The sequence below is a fragment of the Chrysoperla carnea genome, chromosome 4 (genome assembly GCF_905475395.1).
Source record: "Chrysoperla carnea chromosome 4, inChrCarn1.1, whole genome shotgun sequence".
Classification (NCBI taxonomy): Eukaryota; Metazoa; Arthropoda; class Insecta; order Neuroptera; family Chrysopidae; genus Chrysoperla; species Chrysoperla carnea.
This window is the reverse complement of record NC_058340.1, coordinates 75552695-75570161: the sequence shown is the minus strand read 5'-3', so window position 1 is coordinate 75570161 and position 17467 is coordinate 75552695.

The following is a 17467-nucleotide window of genomic DNA, read 5'->3' as shown; positions in this document are numbered from 1 at the left end:
AACATTCTGAAACAACAGGTTGAGTTCTTCAGAGGATAAAATATTTTGAGATGAATTATTATAAATGGAAACTATAGATATGCCAGCAACTCTCACCGCGATTACCTGGAAGAAAGGGTTATCCGAATCAATCGGAATGGACCGAGCCGGAACACCCCTCCTTACAAGAATCGCAGTGCCACCATAACCATCATATCTATCATTTCGGAAAATTTGATATCCACGAAATTTTGATGGTAAATTAGGTTTCAACCAAGTTTCACTAAGCAATACAACATCAATGGGATAACAAAATAAAATAAGGGCTAAATTGGGTTTATTTTGATTGAGACTGCGGATGTTCCATTGGAGCAGTTTGAGCTCTTTGGACATCTGATCCATGATGGAATTTATGAATTATAGTTTGAACAATATTGGTTTTAGTAGCTGGGTCTAGATCAAAAGAGTTTAAAACGGAAATAAGTGTAGCAAAGAATGGATTATTGGGGGAGGGTATATTAGAAGTAGAGGATGATGGAAAATTATAAGCTATGGGTGAATTGGACCTACCATTAGGGCTATTCAGAAGGTTGTTAATTTGGGCCGCAATAGGGCTTGTAGGTGGGGATGCTTCTTTACGTCTCTTGAGGATAGGAGCGGCAGATGTCGTGTTAGCAGCTTTGGAATACGTCCGTCGGATTGTAGATTTAGTCGTGGCGTTCGGAGATGTGTCATTCGATAGCAAGGGAAATTGTTGAGGTCTTGAAGAGACATTTATTGAATTGGAGGGGGTGGCGCTGCTTAAAATTTTTGGGACTTGACCACTGGCTTCGAAGTAAGTTAGGCCATTTGAAGCCATTATTTGCTTAATTGCAAGTTGCCTTTTGTATTCTGGACAATTTTTGTAAGTGGCCGAATGGTCTCCGTTGCAACTAATGCACACTTTGGGTAGAGAGGGATCAGTTGTACAGTCGGCGGACTTGTGGGGACTGGAACATTTGGCACAACGTGGGGAACTCTTACAATTTTTTGTGATGTGTCCAAACCGACAACAATTATAACATTGGGTAACGGGAAAAGTGTACATTTCTACAGGACGGGAGCAGTAAAACAGGGTGATATAATCAGGGAGGATTGTGCCTTCAAAGGTAACTTGGATAGTGGTCGATGGTTTATAGGAAATTTCGCCTTCGATAGATATAATTTTTCTTGTCATACGATGAACTTTTAAGGTGTTAGAATTTTTATTGTTCTTAATATGATCAAGTAATGTTTGTTCATCAATATTCTCGTCGATATCTTTAACAATACCCACTCGAGTGACACAATGGGTGGGGACATATGCGCGAAGGTTTTCTTTTTTTAGCACGGGATTGTCGAGGAATTGGTTTGCGGATGTTCGAGATTTAAATTGGACGCAAATCCTATTGCGTCCCAAATTATCAACCTTTACTATGTCTGGTATATTATTATTAAATAATATACGCCCAACTGCTAATGGGTGTAATCTACCCAAATTTTGTTCTTTAGACTCTACAAATATTTTAAAAGGCCCCAATGAGTTGGCCGCGTATTTATAAATGGGTTTTTCTTTGGGGGGGATATGTTCACTGGGTGGGATGGGTATCTTATCTATATTTGCGGGGACAGCAGGATCGAGAGGAGGGTTATCCAGACCCCTCTGAGAAGGGCCTGGAGAAGGATCATCCTCAGCCACCTCCTATCAGTTGATGATGTAATATTGAAATGACTAGTATTAATTAATATCAAATTATATTTTTAAATTAAAAATGAAAATTAAAATAAATTAATTAATTAAAAAAAAAAAAAAAAACAGCTATTATATGTATCGACTCACCCGGTATATAAAAAGGTGTCAATTCAAACACAAACAAAAATTCGTTTATATAACTATCGTATATAATTTTGTGTTGTTTTTAATAAAATTTTGTTTTTTAATATAAGAATATATATCTTGTTATTGTTGAAGAGCAGAAATTAATACGTCTGTACTCTATCAGAGTTTTAACAAGAATCTCTATGTAGAGGTTACGCACGAAATATTCGTCGCACGTGTAGAATGCGTGAGCAGATCTCTCATCACGCGACTAAATATTACCGAACGGTTTACGTGTGTTGAGGGGTTAAGTAAAAAAAATATAAATAAAAAACGGGTGTTAATCTGGCGACCTCAATTGGACACGAAACTCCACCTGGCGCCCGAACTAAATAAACAAAATGTGAAAGCTATGACTAACTGACTGATATTTAATTTTTAAAATTCATCAGTTACCTACATCATCTCACTTCTTGCAAATAAATTGTTGTATATATTTTTTTTGCAATATCCATAAGTATCAGCTGGTACCAGACCGATGTGGTTTAGTGGGGATGTTTTAAGTTAAAGTATAATGAAAATTCCTTAAATCTCATGAACAATAATTACTCTCATCTGACTGTATGAGTATGTGAGTGCACTCACTTCATGAATTTATTATTATTATATATACCAACAAAAAGATTCTAGAATATTCTAAATGAATTTATTACATTTCCGGTATTTACTGTCCTCAATTTGATATAATAATATTACATAATCATTTTCTTGTTTAAAAAAATTATATTTTTAATTTATTTATCATTAAATTCTACACTTTTTACATCAAATAAGAAATGGGCATGGTAGTTTCAAAAAGGATTAGGGTCTTTATTCAAACAAACGTAATTTATACAAGTATGCAGAATTAATTTCTAGAAACATGATACGAATCCTATGTTTTTAAGTGAGATCTAGTTATTGATGTTTTGTATTATAATGGGAAAGCCTGCTGATCATTTAAGGATTGGTTATAGTAGTTGTGTACACACACATACTACGGTCAGTCAAGCGAACGGTAGAACAGGAGTCAGACATATCAAAACGAAACAGTTATGATTGTCAGCCAGTTAAATATGAGAAGGGAGCTGGTCAGTCAGCCCTAATGTATGTACAATAAATAAATAAGTAGCAATATATTTTTTAAACTTGAAAATTTCTGATAGGTGTTTAATTGTATATTAACCATAAATAAAATGGTCAGCTAACCATATTGTGGAAGAACTCTCGACAGTTATAGTCTGTCTGCGTTTATTTTTGGACACACTGTATAAATAAATGGGTAGATTTTTTTAAAATAAATTATTCTGTTCAATTTAAATTTCTTACGCACTTTAAATCATATAAGTTTAAAAAATCGATTTTTTTAAATAATTTACTGAAAATATTCATTAATTGCCGTGAGCCATGAAAGTCAAGTTCTAAGTTTAACTTTAAAAAAACACTCAGTTTTTTTTTTATTCTTGTAAATGTAAAATTAAAAATCATTAATAATAAACATGTCATGTCTCAAGTCATTACTGAATCAATTGTTTTTTTGTTTTTTTAGCAAAATTAAAACGCAAAAATTGCGTAAACAAACCGGGAGTTGGTTGATGACAATCAAGTATTATTATTATAGTTCAAGGTACGATATTATTTTGGATGTGTAAATGATTTTTTAAGTATCTGAATTGAAACCTTAAGCTATAATAGATCCAGTTTTTTCTTATGAAATGTTTTATGTAACAAAGTCGGGGTTTTTTGTCGAATTATAAATTAATAAAAATTGTACGAGTTAAGGATGTATGAGCACGGTAATGGAGGTACAAAATCCGATTCAATCCGATATTACTTAACGTAAATATCTCATTGGTTCCAAATCATGAATGGGATCGAATTGGAAATTTTATATTGGGTTCTATTGGATTAAATCGAAATTAATTGAAAATTTGAATCGGAATTGAATCGGACTTTTTTTATCAGAGATGCTGAAGCATGTTATTTTGTATGTTTTCGTTCGTAAGGTACTTGAAAATCGAATAAGATTCTTCAAATAATTTTTCTTCTCAGATGAGTATGTTGCGTCATGCCTATGTAGCAGAACCCGACTTTGCAACATAAAACATTTCATAACTGTATTCATATCGTATGGTATCATCGAAAAACAAAAAATTCGATTACCCAACATGAAATCGTTCAAGACATTGAATTAAATTTCGGCTTGGTAACCTCCAAATTATGATTCACTGAACAAATACATGCTGTTATCTCTTACACTCGCATAGTTTTGAAATAATTAAAGCACAAAACCTTTTTAGAATTTCATCGATTAGCTAGAAACACTATCTTAAAAATAACAAAGACATTGTGAATATTTAATTATTTGTCTTTTTTTTGAAATCAACAAAACCAATTATTTATGTTCGCCACTTACATTTAATTGATTATTAAATAATTGTTGTTATTGTTGTAAAAACTTAATTTTATTACATTTAAAAAAGAATAAATAAATTTTTTTAATCACATATTTTACAAAAAGACGATTGTTTATGTTTATTTTTATAAAATAATAACATTAAAAAAAAGGGGATGAGAACATGTGAAGACTTACAAGGGATAATCTGCGCATTTTATGTCAAAATAAGGGATGTAGTAATATCAACAATGATTAAGCCATCTATTATCACGAGATATCAATAATCTCTTGAAGCAATACAGTTACCTTTAATTCATTTGATGAAAACGATTTCTATATTCTTAATAATTATAATTAATTAAACAAATAACAGATGGCTAATTTCTCAAAAAGAATAAGAGTGGCAATATCAAAGAATACAGTATCTGTATTCTTTCGCAATACCATTTTCAGCCAAATAGGTAATATAAAAGCTTTAGCCGTTCTTAGACTTCTGTAAAGCCGAATTAAAAAATTAAATTGTTTTGCCACAGCTCTCCCTTGAATAATTTTCAAGAGGAGGAAATTGCATTGCCATCTAACGAATAAGTAGTACATAAAATTTATACCCCCTCTGACGGTGCTAAATAAAATATAACCCTGTTGGAGTCAACAAGAAAGGGACTTGAAGCAGGTAACGAACTATTTTAATTCGTCAAGTAAGCTGTACCTTCAAAATGTAGGATGGCGCTGGTACAGTTTAGCAGTGTTTTAATCACTAAAATATAAAGATACTGGAACGCTCTCTAGCTCGCTAGGAGCGAGGAGACAGAGAAAGGAAATGACGGGTATACATGTCTTTCTCGTATGTATGTATGTCACATACTTTCTTTATCAATGCGCATGAGCAGAAGAGTTAGAAAGAAACATGTATACCCGCCCGAATCATGCTGCACCGTCCTCGCTTACCACTCGTAGGGCGCTATAGGCAGTGAGCTTTCCAGTATCTCTATATTTCAGTGGTTTTAATACAATAATGTATTAACATTATTTAAATATTTAGCAATATTTAGTTTACGAATGTGTAACATATTATATATCAAAATTAGTCGAATAGACCATGATGTAAATATCGTGTGCATGATTAAATGTAAACAACAACAATAAGTAAAAATAATAAATAAGTGGATAAACAAATTAAAAAAAAAAAAAAAAAATCATTGAGTTTGAAAATTTCATTCGTGTCTAGAACTCGAATAGCCTAATTGGTAGGGCGCTTGACATGAATCCAAGAAGTCCGGGTTCGAGTCCTGGTTCGAGTGTATTTTTTTCAATTCTCTTTAATAATATACTTACCTTTTACTCACCTTTTTTCAATAAATGTAGGTTCTGTTTGATATTCCTGAAATCGATGTAAAGGATAAAAGATTAAGGTAGGTATAATATTAAATAATAATAATTAAACCAGAAAAATTAATAAAAACGATAATTTATTTGATATATTTGTACATATTTCATCTAAAATAAATATGAATGAATAATAATGGTAATTTTATACAGTTTAAAATTAATTTTCGGGATAACGTTTTCATTATTTCTAAATTAATAAATATATAAAAATCGTTAAATAATTTAAATTAAGTTTTATTTTTTTCTAACCCATTTTTCCTTTCAGAACAAAATCAGTAACTAATTAATTATTTAGTAAAGGTAAGTATTAAGTAAATTATATATAAGCCGGGTAGTTGTGTGGATACAGCACTTGCCTGTGAATTCAAGGTATGCTGGTTCGTATCTTGGTGGAGATTAAGTTTTTACTTTTTGATTGAATGAATTTTTCTTGATGTTAAAAATTTTCCACTTTTTTATTGTTTAAATAATCTATATACCCCGCCCTCTTGTAATAAATAACGTAAGTTATACTTACGTTATAAATCATTATTCTGTCAGGGGGTGGAAATTTAAATAATCATAAATATATCTCATTTTTTAAAATCGTATGTTCTCCTGTTACAAAATATTAAAAAATGTACAAAAATGGCTTGGTTATGCTAAAATTTGAAACTTTTTAATAGGAGAACATGTCATATAGTTTATCTCACTCATATTCTCCTATTAAGACTAAAATTTGAAATTTTGTAATAGGAGAATATGTTATATATTTATCCCATTTTTTTTATAACATATTCTCCTATTACAAAATATTAAAAAAATACTTATTTTGCTTGCTTTTTTGTATGCTCAATTAATAAATATATATATACTTTTTTATATCAAATGTGCTATTTTGTAAATTGCTTTTATAAAACAAATTTAAAATGAAAAGTTTTAAAATTTTATTTTTATCTATTTTATTACACAAATCCATTTCCCAAGCTGTATCGCATTTTCCTACCATTACTCATTTTAACACCCCGATTTCGGGAATAGAAAACAAAATCTACGCGACGTTTTAAACTAAATATTACTTCAATTATTGGTAAGTTATCAGCTATAAGGTAAGTGAAGTTATTAAGGAAAGTTTATGAAAAATGATGGGTAAATAATTTTAAAAATTTGAACATCATGTTGTCCTAATACAATTTTACAAAAACTGATGTTTTTTTACTTTTGTCAAAAATAAATAAAACTTTCACTATTTGTTCGTTTCGTTTCGTTTACATTGCGAATTATTTGCACCTTATGTGCAAATAAAGAAGAAAATGTAAATCTGTTTCTGTAAATCTAAGTGTACTCACCTATCATGATGTTCTCCTAATACAAATATTATAAAATTTAAGTCGTTTTGGCCAATAAACACAAAAAATGAAAAAAAAATCACCCAATATTTAACAAAATTTTCCATTTTCACAAATTTCCCGAAAATTCATAATCGATGTTATTTGGAAAACCTCTCTAAGCAAGAAGTTCAGGAGGGGCTAAAAATTTTCGTCCTTTTTGCCCTAAAACCAACCGTTCTCGAGATATAGCCAATTTTCCATTTTCACATGTCACTTTTTAAATACTAAATTCAGCCAAAAAATATTAAATTTTTTTAACATTAGGAGAATATAAGTTACAAGGCATAATTCCATTCCATTCGATTTTATTACTATTAATAAAAATAGTTAAGAATTTGAAGAAAAAAAGGGTGACACTAGCATCGGGGTTAGTTCAATGTGTTTACCATAGATGGTACCACCGGTGAAATTAATAGTTAGTTCAATGAGTTTACTATAGATAACACCAACATTAAAATTAATAGTTAGTTCAGCATGTTTACCATAGATGGCACCACCGGCGAAATTAATAGTTAGTTTAATGAGTTTCCCATAGATGGCATCGCCATCGAAATTAATAGTTAGTTCAGTATGTTTACCATAGATTTACCATAGTTTACCACCACCATCGAAATTAAGGTTTGTTTAATATATTTACCAGAGATGGCAGCTAGATGTATTTTGTTTTTGTAATCATTTAAATTTTACCATTTGAATTTTAATTTCTACTTTATCTTTTTATGTTAACTTTAAAAATGTGATTTTACTTTAGTGGTAAAACTTAAAACTTCTTGTTGAACTTTTTTTAGTTCAACAAGAAACCAAGAGTCGGGCCTTATTATAAATAAAAAACAAATTAATTGTAATATCTTATTCAAAAATATAAAACATACAAAAAATATTAAAATAATAATTGTTACTGCATAAATAATAGCTCCAATTTAATTTTAAATGATTTTTCTTGTTTTTGCTGCTCGTCAACTTTTCGATATTTCGCTTGACGCTTTTTCGATATTTTTAGAACATTTTTTTACATTTAAGTCATATAAATTGCCTAGTTTAAGGTATTTTAGAGCATTTTCTTACATTTACCGCATTCAAATTGCCTATTTGGGAAAATATGACTAAAAATAGTTACATCGACCTTGTTTTCGAAAAGTGATCAGATTTCAAAAAATGATATTGTATGACACCGACTCCAAAAATAACAAAAATTTTAACTACAGTATCGTTATTTTTTAACTTTTTAGTGCATATTAATTTGTTTTGGAAAAGTTTTTCTTTTGAAGTCGGTTTTCTTTATGTTAAAAGTTTTTTTAAATACTTTTTTCGTAATTATTACGGTAAATTAAATGATTAACAGATGGCTAATTTCTCAAATAGTACTAAAGTTGAAGACTTTTATATAGGCTATTTTTGTATGATCGAATTAAAAAAAACAAACTAAATTAAACTTCTTATTAACAAACTCCTTTGAACAGTTTAAAAAATATCTTAATAAATCTTACCTTACAAACACGTTAAAACATCTTTTTTGGTCTATTTAGGTTCCAATTGTAATATTTGGTATAAGGAGAACATGCTAATGAATACAAGATTTACACTATTTGAACTATTTGTAAAACTATTCATTTTTCCCTCTTTTTTTACCCATGACTCACATGAAACATATTGTGAGGTGACCAATTTTTTCAAATAATTTCGAATTAGCAACAATAAATGACGTAAATTGTATGGAATGTTAAAGAGGCTACAATGGATTAAGAACTTAGTTGATAATTCGTTTAGCAAAAAGAATTCGTATAACGAATTGATAATAATTTATTATTTGAATACCTTTTAATTTTGATTAGATACACTTCTGATTCATAAGTATCGTTTTCGTTGCGTAATCACTCTTGTCAAGTTCTAGTTTTATAAATGAACTTATAATTAAATATAAAGGAAAAATATTAAACACTTGTATTCTCATATAATAATTATAGTCCTTAGGCGATGAGCCTTATTAAATAAATTTGTGATCAAAATTAACCTAGCTCTAATAGGTTTCAAGAATTTGGAGTCCTTGTCCTGGAATGAAGCACGTAAGCGATAACTAGCGAAAAAATGATATTGCAGCTGAAAAGAATGACCCAAAATTAGTGAGTTTCAAAAAAAATTCCAATAAGATCGAATCAAATTTGCCTGTGTTATTAAAAATATTGAATTTTGCAACTTTATGGCGATAACATACAAGATGCATACATATAAAAACTTATGCCATATATCACAGTTTACTGTCGGCTTTGAGTATTAGCTAGAAAATAGATAAGATGATGGTAACACGAGTGCTGGCGGGTTAAGTTAAGTAGAGTGTTTATGTTTACGATCGAGATCGACCATGATCAAATTATTATATATCAATAACATCTATTGTATCCTTATCCCTTTGTAATACAAAATTTTAAAAATATTTTGCAAGGAATATCCTTGAAGATAATCAAAGCATTAACGAATATATAATGAAAATGAATAGCGCAGTAAATAAATATAATTTTAGATAAAAAACATGTTTATTAAAAATACAATAATTAATAGTTTTATAGATATGTTAATGAGCTTAGCATCACTTAGCTTAGCATCATCACTCGTTATACGATTATTTTCTATATATAATAATTGTTCGTTGATTAATTATGTATGTATGCATTTATGAATAAAAATATATTATTTTTATTGAATTATTTTTATTCATAATCAAACAAGTTAGTAACGACGCAATATTTATAGCGTTATACGAAACATGTCATTGAAATTAATATATTCATCAACAAATATACCTCAGTGAAAGGATTTTAATTTTAAGAGTAACCTTTAAAAACAAACTTAGCTCTTACTTAGATACATGATGTTTTATAAAAATTTTACCGCAAAAACTCTGTACTTTACTGTAAACAAATTATTAACTGTTTTTGTATTATATACTTATAGCCGCAGAAACAAAGCAATAAAGTTCGAAAAATTGGAACAGTAAATCGGATTTGAATGCGATTTTCTTTCGACATTCGAATCGTTAGAGCGTCAACGAATTTTCGGACCTAAATTGATTTAACCGTAAATATACTAAATTCATAATTAGATTTAGTATTATTTTGCTCTTAATTTTCGTCTAATTTTACTAAGTTCTAACAGAACTTATAAATAAAATTCGAAACAGAAGTCTCAAGTGCTCGTACATTCACTTTTTGAGAAACTACCCTATTGCAATCGTGAACTATATTTTCAAGTTATTTGGGCTACAATATCTCTATTATATTATGAATATGAAAGTAAGGTTGTTTGATTGTTTGTTTGTGACGTTTTCACGCAAAATCTGCTGAATGGATTTAATTGAAACTCTAATATAGCTTATACAACAGAGTAACACATGAGCTATAATTTATAAAAACATATTTAAAAAAATAATAATAATAATATAATAAAATATAGTCTGACATTTGTCATAAGTATCATTTTGAACTATAAATTATAGATTTCTGTAAAACGTTAAAATGTAAAAATGGTAAAAATACAATTCATGGCCATCTGTTTTGATACACTCAATGATTTATGACTATTTTACATTTAAGAAAAATTGAAAACTAACGTGTACATATATTTTACCTGTGTAAAACAATCCCTACCCCTATTCCGAGTGTTATGGAAGGGGGATAAGTGAGAGCAAGGGAATTTGAAGTCTACAACGCGGTGGTCTTTACCAATCTTTACCATTAAGCCCAGCGAAGCGTACGGGTATTAAGCTATTAACTTATATGTTTCAGCTACAAAATAAAACACAACTAGTTTTTTTATTCAAAATTTAACAAATATCTTGTTATTGAAATAAATTAAAAACTATTTAAAGTGGTGAACAAATTGAACAATGAATAGTTAATTGTTTTACATAATTCTTAGTAAAGTAGATTGATAAATTTTAATATTATCAATCAATAATCAATAGATTCATTTCTTTATTAAAAATAATAAAAAAAAATGTAATAATGGTACAGTAAATCTGGTATTTTGACTGGAAAAAATTACAATAGTGACTCTGAGGTTATAGATCGTTAGGGGGGCATGTAAATAACTTAAAAAAAAATTAAGAGAATTTTTCGTTCCGCTGTTTTTGAGAAAATCCAAAAAAATGGGAAAAAAAATTTGGAATGCGTTTTTCTCGGAATCTATTGATTTAAGGGTAAAGTTTTTCAAATAAAAAATGTAGAAGACACTGTCAGCTACATTTTATGTCATTGGAGCAACGTCATACGAGTTAAATTACAAAAAGTAGGTGGCGTTAAAGTATCAAAAAAAGGGTTTTTCCATGGTTTTCATTAAGAAAAAATGATTTTTTTGTAAAAGTGTAAATGAAAAAGTTGTTTGACTCAAAATTAGATTCAACTTTTACTTAAACAATTTTTTTGTAAAACTTACCGTTTTTGAAATACAGCTTGCTAAAAAATCTGAAAGTTAAGTTTTTTAAAATTTTGAAAAGGAGTACTTGATTTCCTTTTTATTTTCTTGGTTTATTTTAAACATACATTGTTTTACTATAGCTCGGAAACGGTAAGTTTTTCATAAAAATTGTTTAAATAAAAGTTGAAGCTAATTTTGAGTCAAACAACTTTCTCATTTACACTTTTACAAAAACATCATTTTTTCTTAATGAAAATCGTGAAAAACCCTTTTTTTGATACTTTAACGCCACCTACTTTTTGTAATTTAACTCGTATGACGTTGCTCCAATGACATTTTTTATTTGAAAAACTTTTCCCTTAAACCAATAGATTCCGAGAAAAACGCATTCCAAATTTTTTTTTCCCATTTTTTTGGATTTTCTCAAAAACAGTGGAACGAAAAATTCTCTTAATTTTTTTTAAAGTTATTTACATGCCCCCCTAACGATCTATAACCTCAGAGTCACTATTATAATTTTTTCCAGGTCCGGCCTTTTTTTCGTCTATATTGACTGAATCATAATTCTAATATGATTTTTACAGTGAACACTACCTTAGTAACTCATTAATTTAATTATTTATTCAGATAACAGACATTTAAAATCTATTATCATATATATGTATGATAATTCTGTACAAATGTATTATTTATCTACGTTAAACGAATATTTTATAATCCGTTAGTACAAAGATTATTTTGTTTAAATTAATTACTTGAACCTTGAAACATATTTTATGATATTCCTGAGGTGCTACCTAGTTGTTTTTGGAAAAAAACAAAAATAATTGACTTAATCAACGACAAATAAACGATAAATATTAATAAATACACAATGAGTGCATTCTAGAACTTTTTTCTTTACAAATAACTATTTTATTTCTTAAAAATTTATTTTTCTCTCGTTTATGGAACCTTTTGCGAGTTTTAAGGTATTTCGGGTGCTAATTTTTTCAAACTTAAGGAGATATGCAAGGATTTAATAATAATAGGGATTTCAATAAAACTTTATAAATACATTTTTTGATTAACAAAGTTTCCAAAAATCACAAAAAATTCCTAGGTCATCGGGCTTTTTATTATTTTATCGTTCAAAGTTGGCTGAAAAAATGATGAATCCTATAGGTTACCCTTTTCAATTGGATATTTCTATAATAAAAAATCTAGAGAGTGTGATAAAAAACTATCTAAAATATTTAGACAATCTTGTAGTTTATAATAATGTCATAAAAATATAAAGTTATTGATGATATCAAAACAAAATTTTAATTTAAATGAGTTCATCGAAGATCAATCATTTGATGAACACAGACGACTATAGTTAGAGTATTGATGATTGAAGAGCGATATCTATATTATCAAATTTATAAGCCTCACTTGCACACAATATATTATATATTTTTGTAGTTGCGTGGTATTGTAAAGCTAAAAATAACTCCTTACTTGACTACAAAGCATGTATTAGGTTTATATGTATGTACAAGTATTTGACTTCCAAAATTAATATCTTAAATTTTCAGGAAAATATCTCGTAAATAAAAAAGTAAGCGCTACATTTTTCTCAGAACTCAAATATTAAATCATAAAATATAAATATTTCTCAATCAAGTTTGTACCAACTCAATTAAAGATTACTAATGACAATTATTCATCATATTTGTTTTTTTCTAAAAATTTATGCATTTTATGTAAACAAAAAACAATTGCAAATAACAACAACAACAAAAATGAAGAAAAAACGTGATAATTTTATGGTTATTTTATTTTAGATAAAAAGATTTGTTTTATGATCCCAATCGATAATCGGTACTTTTTATACTTATAATTTCCTTCTTTGACAAATAAAAGAAACTTATCAAGGTAAATGCTTTGTGTTTGAAAATTTTTATTCATTTTAATTAGAAAATTAATAATCTGTACGTGATTTGAATTATGACCTCTTTAATTGCTAAGATCTTTAAGAGTAAATTTATCTTAGATTTGAATCTTATCTAGAAAATGTTGAAAATACATTCAGAAAAAAAAACTTTTTCCGATGCATGACGACACTCCTTAGTGTACTATGTACTCCAGGTTATTGTCAGTTTCAAACAATAGATGCTTTGTCAACAGCATACAAGTATATAAGTTATACACATGCATTACTAAGAAGTGAAAAATGCGTCCGATAGGTTGCCAAAAACGAAACGATTTCATTCGATCACTAAATTCTGTACATATTTTTTTCATACCTTATATGAAAACTGATTCTTAAGGAGTAATCTCTAAAATTGGCTTGTGGGTGGTTATTTGATTGACTTTGAAGGATCATTTTTTCAACTATTAAAATATGATAGAAATTTCTCTCAATCAATTTTGTACTAACTCGTTAAAAATTTTATTATTATAGATAGATAATATCCATTAGCAAATTCATGAGTTAAACTCATAGATTATTCACGGTATGTTCTCTGTGAATAAAGAAATAAAAGCACACCTGTTCAATTCACTTGCTGGTACTAGCATCATCATAGGCGTTTTATTCCTTACAGTATTTGTTCTGTTTTAGCCCACAATATTTTCTAGCAAACGTTCAATTAAGTTGAAAGTTTTAGATAGCTTACAATTCTTCCAATAGTTTGGAATATTATAAGTTAAAATTAAAAAATTTGGAACTTTTATTGAAATTTCATCCTGCAAATCAAATTACAGCTTTTGATATTCCAAACCAATTATTATGAATTTCATGAACTAAAAATATGTTGTCAAACAAAATAAGTTCCATTAGCCTCACAAAATATGTAAACATTTCACTTTTAATTTCTTGGGAGATATCTTTGGGCTATCCAAGTTCATAATTATATACTAAATTTTTTAACATTTAGATAATAAAATTTAGATTTTAGGAAGCTGTAACAAATTTTACAATTTCTTTGTGTTTGTTTTGTGGTTAAAAATCTTATGGTGTTAAGGAATTGTAAAGGCAATTGTTTGATACTTCCTCCGATTGCATTTCTTCTGAAAGCTAACGAATTTAGAAAAAAAGTTTTAAATAAAAAAAATTTGGTTTTTTTATGAGGATCAACTTTCTAATTTAAAGTGTTATTCTATCTCTTACTTTTAAGGATATAAATTGACTATTACAGCAATCCCGTTGAATACAAAACGAGTTATTAACCAAAATGATTCACCCTGTATATGCTAGAATAGCATTTTTTTTGGGAATGTTATGATTTTTTTTCTAGGATCCTGAAATCATTTGAGCATTCTGTCAAAATTTGTCAACAATATCAAAATTTAACAACAAATTCACGCAGATTATTACATCAAAGATTTTACAAGTAAAGACTTTTAAAAACCAACCTCACTTTTCTGTACGTCCAGTGAGAATTCTTCACCTGAAGTGATAAAAAAGTCCAATCCCCTATTCTTCCTTGAAAACTCACGGCCCTGTTCAAATAAGTTTTCCCAGCTAATCTTCAAATAATTCAAGAAATTTAATATGATATTAATTCTTAATTAAGCTTTTAAACCGCTCTAATAAGTCATTATAGAACAGAAGAATAATCTTTTACTGGTTTACTTTAAATATTATAGTTTGTTTGTTTACTAACATTATATTAAATTTATCAAATAAATTCACAAGAAAGTCACATGAGTTAAAATTTTATATTCTAGGAAGTCGTTTTTACTTTACTTTGTTCTTCTTTTATATATATAGGCCATAACTAAAACCTACGTAATAGTAAAACATTACTAAATGTGGGTTTTATCCTCCAGGGATTATTTTATCTTTTATCCTGTTTATGTTCATAAAATGATATCTTTAGTTCACAGATGGAATGTATATGTTACGAATAAACCACGATAAGGTACATTGGCATGAAAACTGACCATACCACGTTATTTGGGAAATTTGCTTATGATCGTATGACGTCAAACAACCAATACTACTAACCCATGTTAACTAGTTTATATTTTTATTTTCAACAAATGAAAACAAACAATTGACTGAGTTAATTGTTGAAATACCATGTACAGACTGTGTTGATAACGGAATCGTTTGCTTTGTCACGTCATGTCAGTAAAGAGAGATAGTCAGCCATACATACATGTCACACACACATGACTGATATTCCCACGGGTAAACAGTGATGTTTTCAAAAAATTGTTTCAAACTAAAGTTGTTTATTTTTTATAAGGAACATTTCTTACACTTTTGTTCTATCTCTAACGGTTTGCAAACTCGCCCTCACTTTTTACGACCGAAGCACGATGTAAAAATTCCAACTTGATATCTTTTTTCGTTTTTGAGTTCTCGTGATGATAGACAGTAGTGTCCGACCGAAGGTCGATTTTTGGCCGAAGCCGAAGCCGATTAGTCGGCTATCGCCACAACCTTCGGCCGAAGCCGAAGCCGAGCCGAAGCCGAAGGTTTAAAAACATGATTTCAAAACTTTAATATTAAAGTTGATCTCTAGAAGTTGATTTAGAGGTTATGATCTTGAGAAGTTGATCTAGAAGTCAATCTAAAGATAATTAAAAAAATTTCCTTGTAATTTATTTCAAAATAATAACATTTAGAACAATTCGTTCAATTCCGACGTTTGCTAAGAACCTTCGGCCAAAGCTTCGGCTTCGGCCTGAATTCAGTTTGTTTGACCGAAGGTGGTTTTTTTGGCCGAAGGTGGCCGAAGCCGAAGCCGAAGCTTCGGTCGGACACCAATAGACAGACAGACTAATGGACTAATTAGGTGATTTTATGAACACATACCAACATTTTGATCATAGCATCAATATTTTTAAGCGTTACAAACTTGGGACTAAACTTACTATACCTTGATATATTTCATATACATAGTATAAAAAGTAGGCTATTTAATTGGTAAGTACATCTTGTGCAAAGGAAAAGGATACTGTATTCTTTAAGTTGTTGTTGGGGTGTTGTTGCAAAGGTCTTGTCTGACTAAAATTCTAGCTCGACCCGTGAGGAATTCCAATACAGTAACCTGTGGCTAAAAACAACAAACGACAACTGTTTCCCGTCTCGATTCTGCTATACTATCTTAAATACATTTTGGCCATAAATGCTATTCTAAAACTGTCTTTTTCGTAGACTGGTCTTAACAAATATCTACATTCTCAGTTGTTTCGATGCACAAGTGTGTACATTTTTTCTTATGTATAAATACCTTTATTATGAAAGTGTAGGTACACTTTGCCGCAGTGTGTACAATTTTACACCAAGTGTACAGTGTAAAGTTGCGCGTTTTTTTATTATTATTCAAGGGACCATTATTTACAGTGCATTTATTTTACACTCAATGTTGTACACCACTAAAAAAGTGTACTAAACACCTACGTGGTTAAAAAGAGAAAACCTTTTAAAAAAAAAAGAAAAGATTGTATGAAATGTACATTATGTAAATAAGAACAGCGTAAAATTTAACCCAATTCTTTTTCATCCAGTAAACTTAACTTTATACATATTCAAGATATATATTGAACTAGATTCCTTAATTGCATTAAGGAATCTAGTTGTTACGTGAATTCAATTTTTAAAAGTTTGATTATTTTTTAACCGATAGAGATATTTCACCGATGAAGACCTTCAATAAATATTCCTTAGCACTAAGGTCATATTTCCCCCACATTTAATATTTGACTTTTATTGCAATAAGATTTTTGTCTTTTCATTTTTAATAACAAAATAATTCATAAAAGTTCCTTGATTTCAGTTCATTTAGATTAAAAAGGCCACTGGATTTAAATTGGCTCTTAAAGCAACCCGGAGAACTAAGTCTAATCTGATGTCAGAACATGATGTCCTCCATCAAACTTTGCAGTTTTTGCTAAAGTTATTTTTTGATTGGTTAACTACAAAACTAGCTATGAGCCAGAGTAGATAGAAATGGTCCACCTTGTATAATATCATAAATCGTATTTTAGGTAACTTAAAACGGTTTATACAGTACATACCTTCTATATAGTACATATGTCTACATTTTCCGGAAAATATGACTTGTT